Raw genomic sequence first — 13731 nt, 5'->3', positions numbered from 1 at the left:
AAAATCACTCTCCCACCTGGTGTCCCAAAGTGGAGAAGCCCCAAGGGCTGGGGTTATTTTGGTGCCTGCCTTCCCACTTACTGTCAGCGAGCAGCTTCCTAAGTCAGGAGACCGACGCCTAAATACTCTTACTCTAGTTAGGTGACTTGCTTTGGGTGTCTGCATTTGTGGTTCCCCATTCAAATAACTCTGAGTCAGTGATAGCCCATGAGAGATGGCAGAGTGCTCTGGGAGCAGTTGGTCTGCCCCAAACAGGGCTGTCCCTCAGCCTGCTTGGCTTTTTGGCATCCAGGTGAGCAGGCACCCTGTCTATCCCAGTACCAGATGCCTGCCCACCGGTCAGAGCATCTCTGTGGGGCCAGGCAGCACACGCTCTAGCTGTTTCTGGTGGTTTGGCTGTCAGCTACAGGTCGTGGGTTTTCGGGACAGCTTCACTGCTGCAGACAGTATTCAATAAGAACTACACGAGCGCTAAATGAGAGTTATTGTTCTCATTTTCTCAGAAACAGAACCAAACTTTTTTTTTTTCTTTCATCCAGTTATGAATTTTTAATTGACTCATTAGATTGAGTGTCTCTTTTTTGGCAGCAGAAAAGCCTGGAGGGAGACAGGTTTGTTAGCATCTTTATTCTCTCCGTTTATGTGTGAAATGGATGGCTTTGGAGCAGTGTTGATTTTAGGCTTGCTGCTCTGGGAGCTTTGAGTTGCGGTGCCCCGTGGTTTGAGGGAAGATCTGAAGGAGGAGTTTTCCTCTTTTTCACACAGGCAATACAAGTCTATGGTGGGGGAGGTTTGTGGGGGCTGTATGGGGCACCAGTGCAGATTTACATGCGGGGCTGCTCTCAGCACCAGGACGTCTCGGCTTGCAGCAAGTGGCTGGGATGTATCTCTGCTCTTCCCATCTGAGCAGCATAAAGGGCTCTGCAGTTGCTAAAAAATAGACTTGGTAGGTGGTTGGGTTTGAAAATATATTTCTACCCACCTTAAGAACAGTAAGCATGGCTAGTTGTCCCTCTTCCATTTTTGGTGTGTCCTTACGAGGTTCGTTCTTGTTCAGAATCTGGTGCTGCTCTGAGAGCCTGGTGTCCCTGATGGTCTGGAGTGAGAAATGCTCCCCAGGCACTCTGTGGGACTCTCATCTCCACTGATCTGAATTGAGGCATACAGCACAGGCACTAATCTCAGCTAAGGTAGAAATGAGGACAGTAATGTGGTTCAAGGGCCTTCTGTCATAGGGGAGCATATACCAACGCTTAATGCTTTTTGCCAGTCTTCATTTCCTTGCTTCAAAAACAAGTTTCTGCCTCTGTCTTCCTACCCCCTTTATCATCTCCTCTTGAGTGGAGTCACTGGGAAGGAGGGTTTATGCTCAGGCTGTGAGATGTACTGGAAGGAGGATTTTAAGACATCTCACATGAATTGCAGGTGCTGAGGGAGGCAGCAAAAAAACAGGTGCAGCTCTGCAGGATGTTGTGGAACCAAGGCCTTGTGATTGATTTATGAGAAAGGATTAGCCCACGTACAAAGTCTGCAGCTCCATTGTTTGCCTTGTGAGTAGAGCTGATAGACTTCAGTTCCCCAAGGCTGATAGGAAATTGCTGAAGCTAGTTTGTGCTTTTTGACTTCGGGTGAGAAGAGGTTTTTAGATCAGACGAATGTTGTCCCACTCATCTAACCTAAACACGTTGCCTAAGCAAGATGTTGAGGCAATATCTGCCGACAGAGGACAGAGAGAAAAATCTGGAGAGCAAATCTTTATGTAGGTTAGGAGCATCTTTCTTTGGGTTTACTAAAGAGAGAGCCAGGGTGTTTACCTTGGGGCAGGCAGCTAGTGCTGAGTGAAGTGAATTCTTCTTGTAGTGGCTGAAGAAACTGGCTGCTTGCAGAAAGTTCACCCATGGGGCTCCTACGTAACTGATGGAGATTCTGGCTTTGCAGTTGATTTTGGAAGACACTTTGACATATTGAAGAGAGTTTTTTTTCAAAACTGCATCTATTAAATGGAAGAGTGTAAGGACCTGACTGGCAATTACATGCTGGTCCTGACCTGCTGCTTGTGCTAGCTGTGAGGAGTACATGGACTGCTCCTTCACTGTTTGCAGAAGTTGAGGTTGATGAGGAATTTGCAGGTGAAGGAAAGCAGCATCCCAGTAACAGAGCATCATCACTGGCAGGACAGAAGTATTTTCCAGACTGCCATGACCGTATCCTTGTCTTAATACCTCCTGAAATGTGGGCAGAAGAGGTTTCTGTGCAGTAACTTAGGTGGTGAAGCCGCAGGGGTGCTGTGCAATCTGAGATTTTGGTCCCTGCTTCTCATCTTATGTTGATGGGTAAATAAACTTGCGTTTTGCTGTGGGGTAGAAGTGAGCACATGGCAGTTACTTCAGACTGTGTGAGTCACTGCAAATTTGTACTCCACTCTGTATCTGCAATGAGTTGTTTGTGTGCCTGTATGCTACTTAGATAACAGCACAGAGGCCCAGGTCTAACCTCTTCAGAAGTTTTAGACTTTTATCTCAGTGTTTTTCTTATCTGTGCTCCAAAAAACATTGAGCTCTTTTTCAGAAAGTAAGTGATTTGAGGGAAGAAATCAAGCTTTGAGGTTTTTTCTTAAGCAGGTAGTAGCAGAGTGGGAGAAAAGCTTTCAAAGCACTTGAGGAGGTGGCAGCTCTTGTACTTCTTACTTCTGGGGAAGCAGCTGTGCAGCATCAATCTTAAACAAGGTAAAGTAAAAAAATGAAAGGACTTGGGACAGGGAGAGGCAGAGCAACCTCCAAAGTACTGCAGAGTGAGGAGGAGCAATCTTGGTGCAGACCCGAGAGCCAAGCAGCGCTTGGTCTCAGAGGTGGGCAGGAGCTGCAGTGCAGATGGCTGGTGCCTGCAGGGACAGTCACTGGCATCCCTTTCCTGCCAGGCTTGGGTGAAAGACAGGCAGAGAGGGTTAGCACCAGGTAGGAGCTCTTTGGTGGCTCCCCCATCCACCCTCAGACAGGACACGCTTCTGCTCTAGGACCATGCAGGCTGGTGCACTGCTCTCAGCACTGTTCTTCATGGCCCTGCCTGGCTGTGGCCGCCCTCAGGGGCTGGGTGTGTGTTTTTGGCAGGCAGCCTTGTCAGGTCTCATCTCCAAATGTGAAGCCGCCTGCATTGCTCAAAACTCTCCACAGACCAGAGCTCAGTCTGTGGGGACTCAGTGCCCTTTGGAGTGTGTTGCAGGGTTCTTTCCTGCACTTGAGCTGTGGGCCCAGCCCCAAGTCCATGCCTGCAGTGGAAAGGGTGTCTGAGAGGCTTTCACAGAATCACAGCGTGTTTGGGGGTGGCAGGGACCTCTGGAGCACATCTCGTCCAACCCCCTCCACAAGCAGGGCCACCTGGAGCACGTTGCATGGGCCCATGTTCAGGTGGCTTGTGATGATCTCCAAAGAGGGAGACCCCACAACCTCTCTGGGCAGCCCGTGCCAGTGCTTAGTCACCCACATGGTAAGGAGGTGCTGCTAATGTTCAGCTGGCACCTCCCGTGTTCCAGTTTGTGACAAGTGCCTCTTGCCCTGGCACTGGGCACAACAAGCTTTGATGGAGCTGGAGGTAGAAGAAAGATTTATACGGGCCTGACACTTTGTGTTGGAAGGGAAGGAGATGAGCGTGTCTCAGATCTGCTTTTCTGAGAGAAGAAGGCTGTTCCCTTCTGTTGAACTTGCAACCAAAACCCTCCAGAACTTATCTGTGCAGAGCCAAGGGGGATGTAACAGGCAAGAAGAAAAAAATGAACTTTTATTGCCCGTAACAGCTGCGGCTGCTTGTTGCCAGCAGCTTCCCCCCTTCGATGTGAAGTGCTGCCATACGTGGTGTGTCTGCGCACAGAGCAGAGGGAGGGTGTTATCTCACGGCTTTGCCGCGCTGGGGAGAGCAGCAGCTGCTCCTGGGGACCCGTGGGGCTCACCGTGAGAGCTGTTACTGCCGCTCACGGGGGGCTTGTGGACCTCGCTGGCTGCGAGTTTACTCCACTTGTCAACTTGGCTGAAGGTGGCTTTCCCTGAGGGAAGTATTGAGGAGAAAGAAGGCGATCATGCAGACAAGGATCTACTGGTTTTGGTAGAAGTGTTCACAGCCTCTTCCTTTTTTTTTTAACCTCTTCTCCTGAGAGACAGGGGAAAGTGTTGTCACACATGCTAGCAGCTTATGCTCAGAGGAGGACACAGAGCAGGCTCTTTGCAGCAGTGCATAGCAGAAGGACAAGCAACAAGAGACAAAAATTGAAACGAGAGGTTCAGACAGCCCTGAGAAGTTGCGTGGCCTCCACGTCTAGGAGTTTTCAAGCCCTGACAGGATCAGGCCCAGAGCAACCTGGTGTGACCTTATAGCCAACCCTGCCTGATAGATGACCCTGCCAGAGGACGGGGTTTGGACTGCAGACCTCAAAGGTCCCTTCCACCCTGCACTGTCCCATGGTCTTGTGGAGCTTCATGTGGCTATGGGGTAGTAGAAACCAGTGTTAGGCACCGATTTGGATGGAAAGGTGAAGAGTGGAATATAGTGGTGATGTCAGTGCTAAAAAAAAAAAATGGCATAATGTGGGCAATCACAGAATAGCAAAGACCTATTGTATACACACACATTATTTTTACCAGGATATTCTTGTATGTCATGTTTCTTATTTCTTTTGAGAGGTTGCAGGAGTTTATCGCTCCACTTTGGTGTGTAAAGGTAGAATTTGGGGATTCTAAGCTCAGGTTTCCCAGTTTCTCTGAGGCCATCTCGATGGCTCTGCTACCTCCACAATCTATGTGTATGTTTTATTTAGCCAAGAAGTCAGATAAGCAAAGGAAGTTCGAGGATTGGTTATCGCTGAAATTCCTGCTTTGTGAGTTATATTCATCTTTGCCTGTTCGGGCTTTGCTTGTTGCAGTAATTAGTTCCCCAGAGGAGTAAAATGTCCTTTGCTTTCAAATTCCCCTTTAGCTGACATAAAAAAAAAAAAATTCAAATACCTTCTCCTAGGTGGTCCTTTGCAGCTAGACACGGCGTATTTTGTTCTTACCATCCTCCTTCACATGACTAAATCTCTCTGTAGTAGTCTTGGAAAAAAAAATAGACCTATACTGCTCTGCTTTTTTTTTCCTTTTTTTTTTTTTCTCTATTCCTGCTATGTATGGAGATAGAGTGTTTGTTAACTGGGGAGGGATGAGGGTGGGTAAACACATTTACCCCTAGCGATTCCTATGGGTACAGCCTGGGCAAAGGCAGCAGCAAACCAGAGCACCCAGTTTCTGATGCTGGGGGGCTGGAGGGCTCCAGGTTTTGGGTCCTGCCCTGCACCATGCTGCCAGCTCGCTGCATCTTCCTGAGTATGGCCCCCCCTTGTCTCTCTCACCGCTTCCCAGCTGGTAAAATTAGGGATAATAGCATACAAGCCTTTCACAAAGTCTAAGCTAAATAATTGTAAAGTGCTTTGAGCTCCTCAGATAACGGGAGTTAGAAACAAAGGCTTATATTCCTGCTCTGCCTGGTAATGATCCTGAACAGGATTCATTTCCAGCCCTGCCTAGTCGTTCCTGATGCCCTGGAAGCACAGCTGTGCTCCAGCTCACATGGTTTTTCCCCTGGGGATGCTGTGGTGGTAGCAGGAGCTGCCTTGCCAGGGGGCAATGTGCCCCTGCCAGCTGTAAAACTGCTGGTGGGAGGAGGGCACTAAGACCCATTTACATTTCCAGGCAGGCTCTCTCTTTTAATCTTGGCTTTAGCTGTGGACAATCTGGCAGTGAATTGCATGGGCTAGTTCTTCCTTGGGCTTTTTAAAACACCTTTTTGTAGATACCTTCCAGGCTCTAACTGAAATCTTATAACAATATCTTTAAGTGTCCTTACATTGCTAGAGAAGGCTCGCTTATTATGATGTGTATCTTTATCTTGTCTCCTATTGTTGTTTTTTCCTGCTAAACACTTCCAATTACTCCTGTTTTGTTGCAGCATGCGGTCTCCTATTCTTTCACACTGGAATTTCTTGCCTGATTTTTACTTCTTTATTATTGTATTACGTTATATTCCTTCTCTACTTCTTTCTCTACTGCTATTTGTGCAGGCAAAATGGAACAAATTTTAGGTGGACCATACCTGAAAAAATGGATAATCCATTGTATCTACTCTCCACTTTCTTTGTGTTTCGTTCCCCCCCTTCCTTATCTTCCTGCCCTGTCCCTCAAAACCACAGGCAACTCGGTGACACGACATGTTGAGCTTTCAGCTGTGGAACTAATTCTTTCTTTGTTTTCTCATCCACCTACCCATTTCTGGGAAACCTGGCGTTAGACACATTTGGGGCACATCACTGCATTCCATATGTTTCTCCTACACTGTCCCTTTTGAGGTAGGGGCACATCCTAAAATGTAGGTAGGAAAAGGTTTACAGTGCGAACGTGTGTCCTTTTTTATGCCTGTCTGTTCACTTGTACATAGGCATTGTAAGAGAAAATGTATTTTAAAATGCATTTCTAAAAATGGAAATGAACACAGACTCAGGCAATTGCACAGCCCTCTGCTCTCAAATCTAGCCTGGTCTTTAAAATGCGCCCTCTCACTTCGAGACTTATGATGCCTTTTACTTGTCATAAAGGGAAGCGCAGAAGCCCAAATGCTACCGTGCCTTCAGACTGTAAAGAATTGCAGCGTTTTGCTCGGGTAGGTTTCTGTGCGGTACTGAGCCTGAATAGTAAAGTCGAATCAGTCGGTTAAAATGGTGTTTGAAAGCCAAAAGAGCCTGCAGAAGCCTGCTTCCAGGAGGCTCAGGGCTTTCACCTCCAGCCTGGTCTCTCACTGGCTCCGGTTGATCATTGCTTTATGGGACCATGGGTCTCATCCTTCCTCTGAGCGTCCTGGGTGCCAGCTGCCGTGAGATGAGCTGCTGCTAAAGCAACGCGCATTGTTAGCCCGTGTTGCCTGTATCGCTCGTCCTGCCAGCTCTTCTCCCGCGTGCTTTGCCAGTTCCCAGTAAAATGGAGTATTTGGTAGTCCTGAATGGCCTGCTTTATTTATAGGATGCCTCTCAGTCCCTGGTTGTGAGAGGAGCAATGGGTGGTATAGGCTGCTTTTGTAGATTGCCGGTAACATCTAGGTGTTAAGTGCTGACAGGAGGGAAAGAATGGCTTTAAGGTGTGATAGAAGAATCTTTAACCAGGGATCTTGGTGCATTTGAAGGCCAGCTCTAGCACAGCTGGATTACTTGGGATTTTAGGCATCTTTTCCAAGCGGGTGAACTCGGTGTGTGAGGGAGGTCCTTCAGGTCAGCATCTGCTTGCTAATCATGGGGAACCAAAGACCGTCTGGTGTCAGAAGCAGTCTGATGCCACCTCCCGTCCTGAAATTAGCTTACCTCCTGTGTGCTCTGGGCTGCCCCCAGTCTCCTTTCCCCAAATGAGGGAGGGCAGTGGAGGCTCTCACGCTTCTTCTGGCTGTAATAACAGCCGGGATGGATGGCAGCCAAGGGGCACCATCTCTTCCGCTTGTGCACCCCTGCATGTGACAGGTATGGGGCCATCCTGGCAGCTCTCTGCCCTGGGGACCCTCTCTGTGCCTCGCCAATGGACCCTGCTGGCAGCTCTGCTGGGCTGACATGTGCAGGATGCTCTGCTCCCGCGCCTCTGGACGGGCTCTGGGCGCTGTGTGGGGAAGGCAGTAGAGGCAAGCGCAGCTGGCAGCATATGGCAGCCGTCCCCGCTCGTAGCAATTGCTCGGTGAACTCTGAAAGTGGAGGACGGAGCCTGCAGCTCCAGCCAGCTGCAGCGCTGAGAAATCCCATAACGGAGCCGGCCGCTCTTCTGTTACCAGCAAAAATATTACATTCCTCTTTGCCCATTTTTTTTTTTCCTGCTGCTTCCCTGGGGAGGTTTTGCTGTGCTTGCTCCTTCCTCCCACTCCTCCTTTTTCATCCATTTTCCCTCGGGGATTGCTTTGTTTGCTCTCTGATGCCAGTCCCCTCGATTGGGTTGCTCTGCGTTCCTGTCGGTCTGCTGCCCGGAGGGGCGAGGGCAGCTGCTCCTGCTGTCAGTCCCAATGGTTTTCTCAGGTGGCATTGAAGGTAGGTCTGGTGGTGAACGGCAAAGCCCCAGGTGCACTTGGGCACTTGTAGGGCTGTGCAGAGGCCTAAATATCCTTTAAAATCTCAGTCCAGTGTGACTGGCAGAAGGTGATGTGTGCTTGTTTGCTTTCAGCCTCCAAGCCTATTTAACCCAACATCTGCCTGCCTCCATGTTTCCAGCTGTGGATGGGAACAGGAGAGCAATGCTCCACGACAGGCTGTGAGTCCTGGGGCTCCCTGCCCTTTCCTCCAGCCCCTCCAAAGCCTGGTGGGACGTGCTGTTCCCCCTCCTCTGCCTCCTGCCATGCGGCATGGGTCCGATGCTCCTGCACAAGAGAAAATTCTTGGGGTGCTGAGAGGGATGCCTGACCTGGATGGGGATGGGGCTGCCTCTCAGTATGGAGAAGCTGGGACGAGACATTTTCCATCTTGACTCTGTGGCTGCCCTGCCAGTTTAGCCCTATAACAGTTTTACAATCTTTATCTGATATAGGTTTAAGAGGATTTCCCTGGGCGCAGTGGGATTATTATAAGTCAGAGAGCAGTCTCCAGCTGATATTCCTTCAGCAAGTATTTATTTTAAGTGGGTTTAACTGTATTTAATTTTTTTTTGCATGGGTTATAAGTAAATTGTTTACATTATTAGAAAAGTAGAGCCTGGATAAAGCAAAGGAATGTATTATTGCTTTCCAGTCTGGGGGTGGTGGAAGGAAAGCAGCAGCTGGAGGTGGAGAAAGAAAGAAGATAACAGAGTAGTGCTGGGGGAGATGTAACATTATTCCACGCGGCACTGATTAGTAATGCTGCCAAACAGCTGCTTGTAAGTAGGAGATGTAATGGGGAGGAGAGCTGCGGGCTATGCACATCACTTGAGGAGGGGGTGGCATCTCCCCACCTCCGACCCCAGAGCCAGCCATGTGTCTGGGGTTTGGTGCAGCTGGCTGCCTGCCTTGGCCCCACATCATGGTTATGTGGACATGTTGCCCCCACTGTAGGGTTTCCCTGCCACCTTCAGAAGAGAAGAGCAGCGGGGAACCATGGTGTGCAGCATCCCTAGCCCTTGGAGTGCTCCAGAGGATGCTGACGGGAAGGGAGGGATCAGCCGCCCCTTTGCCATCAGCAAGAGATGTTTCTAGAGAGCCCGCAAAGGGAGCAGAGCCCAAGCTAGAGGGCTGAGCCTGAACAAAGGTGCTTTACAGTGCTGAGAGGATGGTGGTTTTGCCTGCCCTTTGCTTTCCTCCCCATCTGAGCGCTGAGCGAGCCTCTGCCACAAGCGATGGGTGTTGGCTGCGCTGGCACTAATGGGACAGATGCCTTTCGGTGTCTGCTCCATCCCGCTCTGGTTCCTTGACTCTCTCAACAGATTGAGCCCTGTAGGGCTTTATTCTTTACTGCTTAAAATGATAACTCAGGGCTCCACAAAGAGATGTTGTAGTAGGGATTGCTGCCTAGGGAAGGTGCAGCACAGTGGGCAGGATTTTCTGGTGAGAGGTGCCTCTGTCCTGGGTATGGTGTGAGAAAAGCACTTGCTTTCTCAGACCTTGTCATTCTCGTTTTTACCTGCCTCTTTGAGAGAGCAAGGCATTTATAAATCCGTTCCTTACCAAACACGTGTCACAATTATAACTTGTAGTGCCAAACGTCTTCTCCCAGAAGGTCAGAAGGTGTGGAGTCTTGGTTGCGTACTGCTTCGTGTGCTGCGTGGAAACCCCATGTGGGTCCCAAAGCAGCAAGCTGATGTGCTTTAGAGGTTTAATTAAGAGGGTTAATATGAGGCTCTCATTAAATTAGAGGGTTAATGTGAGGCGTCTGAGCCTTGTTATCCACTGAAGAATTGCATCAGTGTGCTGCAGATGACCACAGGCCCTCTGGCACCGCGTTGTCACCTTTTGAGCTCCCTCAGGTGTACAAATGCCACCTGTCCTCTGACACAATGCCTTGCAGAATGGCAGGTGACATTTGTGCATTACGGATGGCCCACCTGGCAGCGCCGGGCTTGAATATAAGGAGGAGAAAGCTGGAACAGAGCTCAAACCTGTGCAGAGCTCAGCTATCGAGTAAGCAGTCAGGAGCAATGCCAGCCACCCAAAAAGCCCTGCTTGAGCTGTTTGGCAGCCGAAGCCACTTGAACACTGAGTAGCTGTGGCCCTGGGGGATGAGGGGATGTCCCTGCGCGTGAGGGACTACTGCCTCCAGGCTGGTTCCTGGGGTACAGGATCCAGGACTGCTGGAGACATGGGCACCACTTCCAGCAGGCCTTTTGCTGCAGGGACCATGTGGGGGCTCTTTCCCCACCCTTTTCATGTGTCCTTCAGCAGTGCCCTAGTGGCTGACTCAGGCTCTTGACCCCAGAGCAGGCAAGCAAGGTTTCAGTGCAGTCTTCCATCAGGGCCATCGGGATGCAGTAATTACCTTTGCACTGCCGCCCACCCTTTCTTCCTCTCCCCTTGTGACTGGGAAGTAGGAGGCAGAGCCGGCACGCTTTGAGGAGCTCCTTTTGAAGTGACTTTATGAGTAACGCGGGCTGGCGAGCGGTGGGTAATGAGATGCCGGCACTCTTTGCTCTCAGATCATTTCCACTCCCCTCTATCAGTGGCCAGAGCGGCGTCTGCGGCCTGCTCATCCTCAGAGACATGAGGCTTGTCAGATCTCATCTGCTTCAAGAGGCATCTGACAAGGGCCTGATGTCGACAGAGAGAAGGGGAGAGGAGGAATTGGGAGACTGTAGACATGGTTGGGTGGGTGCCTAGAGTCACATCCGTGGGGTCCCGCTTAGCCCGGGCCTGTTGCTTTAGAGAAGTGCTGTGCTGGCTTGGGGTGCTGAGCTGCCCCGTGCACCCACAGCAGGGCTGCAGGGAGTTTCTGCAGGTTTTGCAGACCGTCCGTGCAGGAAGATGGACTTGTCCCCTCCTGTGGTGTGCTGAGGGGGCTAATAGGGCTGATAGGGCTAAGTCAAGCTGGGTAGTAGCCACCGGTTTGTGCTAACAAGATGTTTTCGATGACATGTGCCCTAGGCCACACCAGAATCCTCCACTTGTCTTGGTCCCCTCCCTGAGTGTCCAGAAGGCATTTTCCATCTCTGCCCAAGCGCAATGAGTCTGAGCCAGCCGCCACAGGGTCCCTGTGGGCCGCCCATCCCATCCTCTATTATCTGCTAGTTGAAGTTGTCGGGAGAGAAATGCCAGTCCTCTTGGTGATGGCCAGGACACAGCGCTGCTGCTCGGGGTGGCCTCCTGGAGCAGCGGGACAGCCAGCATGCAGGTAGATGCCATCAGGAGCCCGGCATGGTTAAGTTCATGAGAAGTGACAGGATCACAGCCCAGGGTGGCGTTACTGCAGGTCTCTTGACTGGCCACCATGCTGCCGTGACAGGGATGTGTCACTGGAAGCCTGTCATGACAAACCTGCCTGTCAAGGAGGTAGCACACAGACATCTCTCATGGTCATTAGTTGGCAGCCTGTGGGGAAAGCCTCTTCCCAACTCTTCCCCAAATGTGGGGTGGCCACATCTGCCTGATAGCAAGGGGCGGCCTCTGGTGCTGCTCAGTCATGTCCTGTCACAGCTTCAGGTGGGCTCACCACCACAACAGCTGTCACAAACATCTTGGTGTTGCTTGCTGTGGATCCACGTAAAATCGGAGGCTTGTATTTATTTGGCAGCAGTCAGCATTTCTCGTGCAGGTGCTACCTTCATCCTGGCTAGAGAGATTTGTGTTCGTCTGGGAGAAGAAGCAGCAGCTTCGTAAGCAGGTCGGCTCCTGTGCCTTTGTTTTCTTTGGTCCGCAGGGTTAATCTCCTCCTTGGCACCCGATTATTTGTCGCTGTGGGGAATGCACATGGGTTTGCCCGATACGTGCTTGAAATTCTCATCTCCCTGCCTTTAATCCCTGTCTGTGAGCAGTGCCCGGGGCCGGGGTAGCTCAGACCAAAGCCCTGTGGGGATCTGCTCCTGTTGACTGCCCATCCCCAGGCAGGTGGCTCTCAGCTCTCTCAGAAGGAGGTGTTGCACTGAGTAGAGGACATCTAACCCCAGAGTGTTACCAAGTGTTACACGTCCCCATGAGGTAGCTGAGCATCGGCATTGCCAGCTTTGGGGTACCCTTTGTCCTTCAGTGCAATCGCAGCTCTGCGGGGCAGGGGACGATGTGCTGGTTTAGGGCGTGCTCCTTGCATCCCATGTGTAACTCCATCTCCTGGCCCTGTGGGAAGCAGGTCTGGGCTCCCCGCTCCCATCTCCAGTCCGTTTTCTGCTCTTTAGGATGCTCGGTTTCCTTTCTTTCTCATTTCCCCCCTCCCGGGTGCTTTTGTCAGTGTGTAATTAGCTGGCGCTGCACCGAAGCGTTGCTCCCAGGAGTGCTCTCTCGCTGACATTAGCTGCAGACAGTGACTAAAACAAAGAGACAGTTCGGTACGCGCGACGTGTTCGCTTTGTGCGTCTCATGCTCCTCGCTGCTGTTGGGAGCTCAGAAGGGATCGCAGATGTGGAATAAACGGGAGTGCTTTGAACAAGTGGCACCGTAATCCCTCCCTCCCCCCCTCCGCCCCTCGATCCCCCCCTTTTTGCAGACATTAGTTTGATTAAAATTGCATGAGCCCACACACGGGCGTGTTTTATTTCATTTATTTATTTCCTCCTGGCAAGAGACCATTCTGAGGTCCCAGCAAACAGCTCCGCCCTCTGGGAGAGCATCTGGGGAGCACTGGGAGGGGGGTGTAGGGGCTTGGGGGCATTTTTTTGCAAAACTTGCTCTCACCAGCGCTCGCAGCCTGCTGCTGTGAGGTTCGTTGCACTGGTGGGACCTGCTTTTCCTGTGGAATGCCAAAAACGAGCATGTGCTCCCTTGTGGAGAAAGGATGGGAGCTGGAGATGGGGCTGGAGGAGCACAGCGGGTATGGGGCTAGCTCTGGAGCAGAACAGCAAGTCTTCACCAAAGGTTTTTCAGGTGACCCATGGCATCTCTGTGGTGGGGGCAGGCGTAAGCAGCTAGCTTAAAGCCCAGGAGGCCATGCAGAAATTCAAGTCAAAACACAGAAAATGAGATAAATATCCTTTTTGAGCCAGGTTTGGTCACCTGGCTGGCAAGGAGTGAAGTTTTTGCTACCATTTATTTGCAGCAGCCTTCCGTCTAGGAATGGGAGACCGTAAGAGAAGACTTCATGCTCCAGTCCTAATCCACCCCTTGCAAACCCAGTGCTTTTGAGGATGCTGTGGCAGTGCTGTGTAAAACCTGCCATGTTCCTTGATGGGCATTCACAGGGCAGCGACTTCACCTGATGTCCCCTGGCACTGATGTTGGCATTGCGTGACACCCCCGTACCTACCTGCCCGGAGGAGGGGTGGCAGCAAGCTGCTGGCCATGGCATGGATATGTCCTGTAAGAGGCCGTGCTGGGCTGCATCCAGCAAGCCTGGACTTTGCAAGATGAAGTTCCCCAGGTTTGGTGGCAGCATGGACAGGAACTTTTTGGCCAGCCAGGAGAGGTTAGCATAACAAAGAGGCAGGTGAGAGGAAGGCATTGAATTTCAATCAAGCAGCAGCAGGGGAATGAAATCTCCTTGCTTATAATTCAAGCTCCTGGCTCAGGCATCCCTCTCTTTTACCTTGGAGCAAATCTCCTGTAATGCATAGAAACAGCTCAGCAACTGCAGTCCTGGCT

The 13731-nt window shown here is 50.9% G+C and overlaps 1 protein-coding gene across 2 annotated transcripts in view; it reads left to right on the top strand.

Annotated features, from left to right (window-relative positions):
• Nucleotides 1–13731, top strand: part of IGSF3 (immunoglobulin superfamily member 3) — an 82110-nt gene that overhangs the window by 25685 nt on the left and 42694 nt on the right. The gene's annotated exons all lie outside the window — the stretch shown is intronic.

This window comes from Aythya marila (assembly GCF_965140915.1).
Source record: "Aythya marila genome assembly, chromosome: 1".
In the NCBI taxonomy this organism is placed as follows: domain Eukaryota; kingdom Metazoa; phylum Chordata; class Aves; order Anseriformes; family Anatidae; genus Aythya; species Aythya marila.
This window is presented reverse-complemented; position numbering and strand designations above follow the sequence as displayed.